The sequence below is a fragment of the Fukomys damarensis genome, unplaced genomic scaffold (assembly GCF_012274545.1).
Source record: "Fukomys damarensis isolate Sample0158 unplaced genomic scaffold, DMR_v1.0_HiC HiC_scaffold_8, whole genome shotgun sequence".
Lineage (NCBI taxonomy): Eukaryota > Metazoa > Chordata > Mammalia > Rodentia > Bathyergidae > Fukomys > Fukomys damarensis.
Genome location: NW_022900920.1, coordinates 33,513,149 through 33,519,496, shown reverse-complemented (window position 1 = coordinate 33,519,496; position 6,348 = coordinate 33,513,149). Strand labels below are relative to the sequence as shown.

Genomic DNA, 6,348 nt, shown 5'->3' with positions numbered 1-6,348 from the left:
CGCCGCGGGGGCCGCTGCCTACTTCCCTCGCGGTGTCCGCTGAATCTAATGAAAACTTTCCACCGGGAAACGTGTGTTTTACTACTCCCGCTCTTTTTGCAGAACTTGCCTTTTCTTTTCTGAAGAGCGTTTGGGCTTGAACTTTCCACTTTCTCTCGGGCATAAATATTGTGTGCAACTTCCTCCAAGTTGGGAGCTTAGTGAGATGGGCATAGGGACTATAGGGTGGGAGCCAGCGTGTACCTCTTGTGTAATCGTGCGTGCCTTGCGCATTGACTATGAGCCCTGGTGCATATGTGTCTGACCTGTGTGGGGAGAAGGCTCTGATCCCCAAATCTAGACAGCCCGAGGGACAAGGAGGCAGGCCCAGGGGACCACTGTGGGAAGGGGAATCGGAATCTGTCTACCAGAGGGACTGCCCCCTTCCAGATGGGAAGCCAAGTACCCAAGTTTAGTTTGGGACTAGTGGGGAGCACTGGGTCGGGTTTCCAGAATTTTCCAAATAATTGCGTAGAGGTCAAGGCCTAACTCTGGGCTCTTTTGGCCTCACTCCTCACCTTCCCTAAACCTCATTTCTCTGCTCTCTCCTCCTGCAGCTCAAGTTCCAGTTCTTTCAACTGCTAGCTCAGGTCCCACCCCCCAGCACTGCCTTCTCTTTAATTTCTTGGCTCAGTCCCTGGGCTGTCCCCACTCCCCTCCCAGGTCTTGGGTCCACCAAGGACCTGGGCCGCCAGGAGCCCCAACTGTGGCCACCATGGCTTTTAGGACCCTGAGCAGACCCACACACTGGAGGTTTAAGTAGGGAGATCAATAGCAAACAGTTGTAATGATCTAATTAATTATAGTAAAATTAAAAGCTAGTACAAAATCAATCTCTGATGGTGTTGAAGATGGAATTCAATTGAGAGCCCATCTGTGCACCCCTTCAACTGTATAAATATGGAGCCCAAGGACAGACCTAATGGCAGAGCCTTCCTGGGAACCTCTCTCTCTCCCCTCTTCCCTCAGATTCTATTTGCCTCCTGTCTCCACCCCTTTCTCTGACCCCTTTTGCTCTGGCCCCTAATACTCCCAGTTTTCCATTTTCCCTCCTGGCACGCAGCTCCCTTTGGCTTGTATGCCACCTGAATGCTGTGGACTGCAACCCAACAGCCCATCCAGCCCCCAACCCAGCGCCTCGGGACAGAGGAGGCAGTGATGGGGTGCCTGTTAGTGCCTTCATCCCAAGACACCTGAGTTACTTCAGAAGAGACCAGGACCCTTCCTGTGTACCCAGGGGCGCCTGGCACAGCAGCTGGGGGCCGGGCTGTGTACCACACTCCCTTTCCCTCCCTTCCTCCGCAGAGCCAGGCTCTGTACCTGGCAGGCCCAGCTAGGGTGAGAATGGTGGGAGCTTGGGCAGCTTGAGAAGGAGGCAGTGACCCTATCTCTGGGTGAGCCCCAGCCGAGCAGACTGGGAGTCGTCTGCCCTCCTTCCCACAGCCTTCCCTTTCCTTGCTCCTTGGCGGTCTCTCCCACTCCCCTGCCCTCACACTTCCCAGTGCCACGTCGGGCCAGAGCACAATTCCTGGGAGCCTGCATCCCCCAGATGCTTCTGCGCCCTTTCCTGCCTCATCCCAACAGCTCAAAGTGACTTGGGAGAGCAAGTGTACCTACCGCATGCCTGGACTCAGCTGCTGCGGCCAGGTTTGCAGATGATGCGGGTTTTATTCAGTCTGGCTGAGCCCGCTTCTGAGCAGCAAAACCTTATCAGCAGAGGGAGGAGGAAGGGGAAAGGGACTGTGTCAGCTGTGGTCTCCAGCTATGGCAGTCTGTACCCCAGGAACATAAAAATAAGGGGTTTCTCCATGACTTCCTTCTTTCTCCGCTGGCCTCCCTCTCGGGGCCCTGTAACCACTCTGGGCTCACACTGACTACTCAGGTTTCTCAGATCCTCTCCCTCATCCTCGCCAGGTCCTCAGCGCCTCGGGGAGACGCAGCCTGCTGCCTCCTCACCCTCTTTTGCCAGGCCTCCTCACCCCATTATTAATTGCTGTGTTGACCTGCAGGATTGATTGGCGGCCCTGCTGGAAGAGACTGCAGAGGCCTTGGCCTCAAAGCAGCCTCCGCAGAGGGAGGAGGGGGAGGTGCTGGATGTGGCCCTGAGCTCCGTTCTCAGCCCACCTAAAGCACAGCTGTTTGCCCAAACACCCTGGGACACACACACACACACACACACACACACACACACGCACACACGCGCGCGCGCGCATTTTTCACACCCTCACCCAGAGACACTGCCTCCAAAGAAACACATCGGGCCTCCCCCCACCCACCCCGCCCTGAGCCAGTGTGTTCAGTGTTTTCGTTAGCAGCGGGTCTAAACCCCACCACCTATCTAGATTCATTCGGCAGGGCGGGTGAACTTCTGGGCCCAGACCTCTTATCCAGATTTATTTGGCACCTTTTGTTTTGTAGAAACAGTTACAGACACTTAGAGAGATCTGTGGTGCAGGTGACCCTTAAAGTCTCAAATCACTTTTTTTCTAGAAAGAGACCTTGCCCTGGCTCCCCAGGCACTTTTGTTTCCAATGCACAAAGGGGACAGCCCTGGTCCGCAGAGGGTGGCGGGCGGAGGCTCCCATATGCCAGCAGCAGGGATCCGACTCTACAGCTCTGGCCCTGTCCCTTAGCCTGAGCAGTCTCTCAAACGCTCAGGTACGCCACGCGTGCGTGCCTGTGCGTGTGCGTGTGCGTGTGTGTATCTCTCACACACACAGAGACGCACGCGGTACTTACACGGCCTGGCTGGAGCATCTCCTGGAAACGCCCCCCCACCGGTCCTGCCCGAGGCCCCTGGACAGCCGGCCTCGGCCCCCTAGGGTGCTTCCCTGCTCCAGGCTAGGGCGCGCCGCCGAGGGGGCAGCGTAGGATACAACCTCGGCTACTCCACGAGAGGGCCCTGTCCTTGGCTCTCCCTTTACCCCGGCCAGACCTTTACCCAGTGTCCTCTCTCCCCTACGCTTCGGTCCTTTGTCTCTGGCCACCTGGTGACCTGTCTCCGCCCGCGCGTCCTTGCCTTTGGGCCTCCGGCCTCTGACGGTCTCCCCTACCTTACCCGCTCGGGCTCTGGCGCGCTCTCCGCCGCTGCTCACACCCACCGCCGCTGGAGAGGAGGAAGGGCGGGCGGGCGCGGATGGATCCGAGACTGTAGATTGGGCGTCTGTCGGCAACTGCCGGCCACCCCAGGGCCTCACACCCCTCTCCACCTGCTCCTCGGCCCCTGTGTGGGCTGTGGCTGTGTCGCCCTCTCCGCTTCTCCCGCGCCGCGCGCGCCCGGAGTTGCGTTCCCCTGCCCGCACTGAGTTCCTGGCCCCCTCGCTCTGCAGTGGCGGCGGCTAGAGCTAGGAAGCCCTGGTGGCCCGCACTGAATCCCTGGGCCGCAGCCCGGCAGGCCTCGGCCTGGCTGAGAAGAGGGTTAATCATTTCTTCCCCACCAACATCGCCCCCACCCTGCTCTCTGGGGCTTGGAGAGACTTTGGCTTTGCCCAAACCAGCTTCCTCAGGCCTTGCAGAGCCAGGTGCCTTTCCAGTCCCCTCCGCGCTGCTCACGTCCTCTTTCCTCATTTTCTCTGCTTGCTGCCGCCCCTCAGGAGCGCCTCTCCCCACCGCCTCGTCCTCGCTCTGGCTTGGGCAAGTTGACTGTACGTCCTGGACCAACTCATTGTTTGGAACTGGACCGGACAGATTTCCTTTCCCAAGTCTCTGCCGCTGGACCACTCTTCCTCTGAGTTCTGCGGACTGGCTGGAGGGGACCGTGCCCAGCCACAGTTAACCTGGTTGGGGTGGGGAGTGAGGGATTTAACTGACCCTGCGGCGGCTGAGCTGGTCCGGGAGGGGTTCAGGAATGGGCCTGAGGAGCAGTCTGAGAGATGGAGCAGTGAGGAGCCCACACAGGGTGAGGTAAGGTCGGATGGAAAGGGGAAAATGTCTTAAAGGGAGGAACTCAGGAAGGGTAGGCGTGGGATGAAAAACTCCACCTTTCCTGGTCTCCCCAAGCGCTCAGTTACCTCCTTCCCTTGTGGAAGGTCAAGCACTCAGAAAGCTGGGCAGTTATTCTGTAAACTACAAAATGTTTGTTTTTCCGAAATGCCTGTTGGGTAGCACGGTAGAGTAGACAAGACAGGTGTAATGATCCCCATTGTACAGGTGAGAACATTGAGGCCTAAAGAAGCAAAGGAGTTGTGAAGGTAGTGGCCACTTCTCCTTCCTGTGGCCTGGGGGATGATTGGCCCCTTGAGCTGTGCAGAAGTCCATGGAAATCTGGGGAAGAGGGACAGGCTGTGTGTGTGTGGGTCTGAGTGAGGAGCACCAGGGGCTCGTGCCCAGCCCCCTCTGGTCAGGACCCTCTACTTCCAGTCTGAGGACCTGCCAGACTGATTTTTCTTGGCTTGCTTGTTTCTTCATCCCCTAGTCCAGCACCCACAGTCAGCAGCCACCTGGCTGACCCTTGCCGCTAAGAGGCCCCTTTGGAGGCCAAGTGACGGGCATTGTGTTGGCCCTCAGAGGGGCCAGGAAGGGCTGGGCAGGTTGCTAGGACCTCTCCTGCTTTAGGCAGGAGGGGCCAAGGAGGATAAAGGCCCAGCACTCCACTGGCAGAGCTGGAGCAGCAGAGCCAGCGGCTGGGGGCGGCCAGAGTCAGGTCCCCTGGGCTTTACGCGGGTGCCCAAATATTGGGAACAAAAGCCGGAAAAGAAGTGTGAGAGCGGGAGGGAGGGAGGGAGGGAGATGGGTGAGGAAGCAGAAATTAGGGGGTCTTAGATAAAAAAAGAAAGTAGCTTTAGGGGGAATGTGCTATGGAGTGTGAAATTGCAGCCCGTGGTGCTCCATATTGTACCAGAAGCTCTTCCAAAAAAAAAAAAGCCATCCTCCAACATGACCAGAGGGCTAGGCAGGGGGAGGGGACCTGGGCACGGAGGGTGTGCCCGCTCCGGGACACCTGGACTTCAGGGCAAGTGGGCTGCGGATGTCCATCGTGGAGTTGTCTGAGGAACTTTTTTCTTTCTTTCTGCTGGTGGTGACTTCTAAAACGGAATGACGCAGAAACAGAGATGGGCTATGAAGCAGCTGCTGGCTCTACCCTAGTCTCTTCTCTCTGTCTCTGCTACTTTTCCTTGGGACTAGCTTTTCTCCCCTTGATTCTAAACAGCTCCCCCACTTTAATGAGTTTAATTTGGTCTGCGCCGTGGGGAGCATTTCCTGGAGAGATACATTTAATTTCAGAATTTCTAATCCCCTTTCTCAGAGCCAGGTCCTGCTCCCTTCCATACTCCAGGGAGGTGGCAGGTGGAAGGCCGGCCCAGCAGGCTACAGGAAGGGGGCACGGCCCGGGTGCTCCACAGGCCCCCGCAGCCTAACTGCCTTTCTGAACCCCTAGAGCCAGGCTCCTGGACTGGGATCAGAGCCCAGCAGGCTAGGGCAAGGTGGCCACATCTCTGCCTTTCCTAGCTGGAGCACCAAGCTCGGGGCCAGTGAGTAGCAAAAGGGAAAATGAGCAAAGGTGGCAAAAGAAGTGGGCACAAGCCAGGCTGCAGACGGATGTACGCAGCCCTTCACTTCTGCAGTCTGCCCAGAAATGCAGTGAGGCCTGAAAGTGGAAGTCACACCAGCCATTACATTCGAGAGGGATGCTTATCTTGGACCCCCAACTCAACACCTACACCCAGGAAAAACAGGCACAGCCCAGTCCGAGAACTAGGCAGCCCCAGCCAGCCGGCCAGCCAAGAGGGAGGAGGCAGGAGGGGGCCTTCAGGCGCCAGGCGAGCTGGCAGGGAAGGGAGCAGGGAAGGCGAAGGAGCCGAGATCCACAAGAAAGATTTATTGGGCAGATCAGATGCACAGAGGCGGCTAATGAAGCAAATCCCGAGATGGGTATCAGAGCAACTCCCCAAAAGTTTATTTGCCTTTAAATTTCCGCAGGGAGGCGGGAACCTTGTTTGAAGTGTAAATGCCCCTAGGTTGGAGGGTGGAAGGGCCGCTTTGAAAACACCAGAGAGAAAAGGTTCATTTAGAGGCAGACGGAAAAGCAACCAACCCTGACAGGTCGGAGCCGGGGGTTGTGTTTGGGGTTGGTTGTCTTCTTTTTTTCTCTTTCTTTTCCTCTTCTTTCTTCCTTTTTTACTTGCCTCCCCCACCCCATTTGCTAAACTGTATAGAAGAAAAGGAAGAGCAGGAAAGGGGGAGTCAGACAGAGATGCCAGTGAGTGGAGAGGACCCCGCAGGCCAGCCCTTTCCCCTGGAGTCCTGAGAGAAGGCAGAGCCTGGGTTAATAGGGCTCCTGACTTATCTGGGAGACCGGGAAGGGCTGGC

The 6,348-nt window shown here is 57.2% G+C and overlaps 1 long non-coding RNA gene across 1 annotated transcript in view; it reads right to left on the bottom strand.

The window, feature by feature from the left end:
* LOC117285318 overlaps window positions 1-3,333 on the bottom strand; it is a 26,600-nt gene extending 23,267 nt beyond the window's left edge. Inside the window, exons 1-2 of the long non-coding RNA XR_004516329.1 lie at window positions 3,098-3,333; window positions 1,657-1,745 (exon numbers count right to left, since the gene is read on the bottom strand). This is a non-coding gene — a long non-coding RNA (uncharacterized LOC117285318). The remainder of the gene's footprint in view (window positions 1-1,656; window positions 1,746-3,097) is intronic.
* Window positions 3,334-6,348: the final 3,015 nt, after the last annotated feature.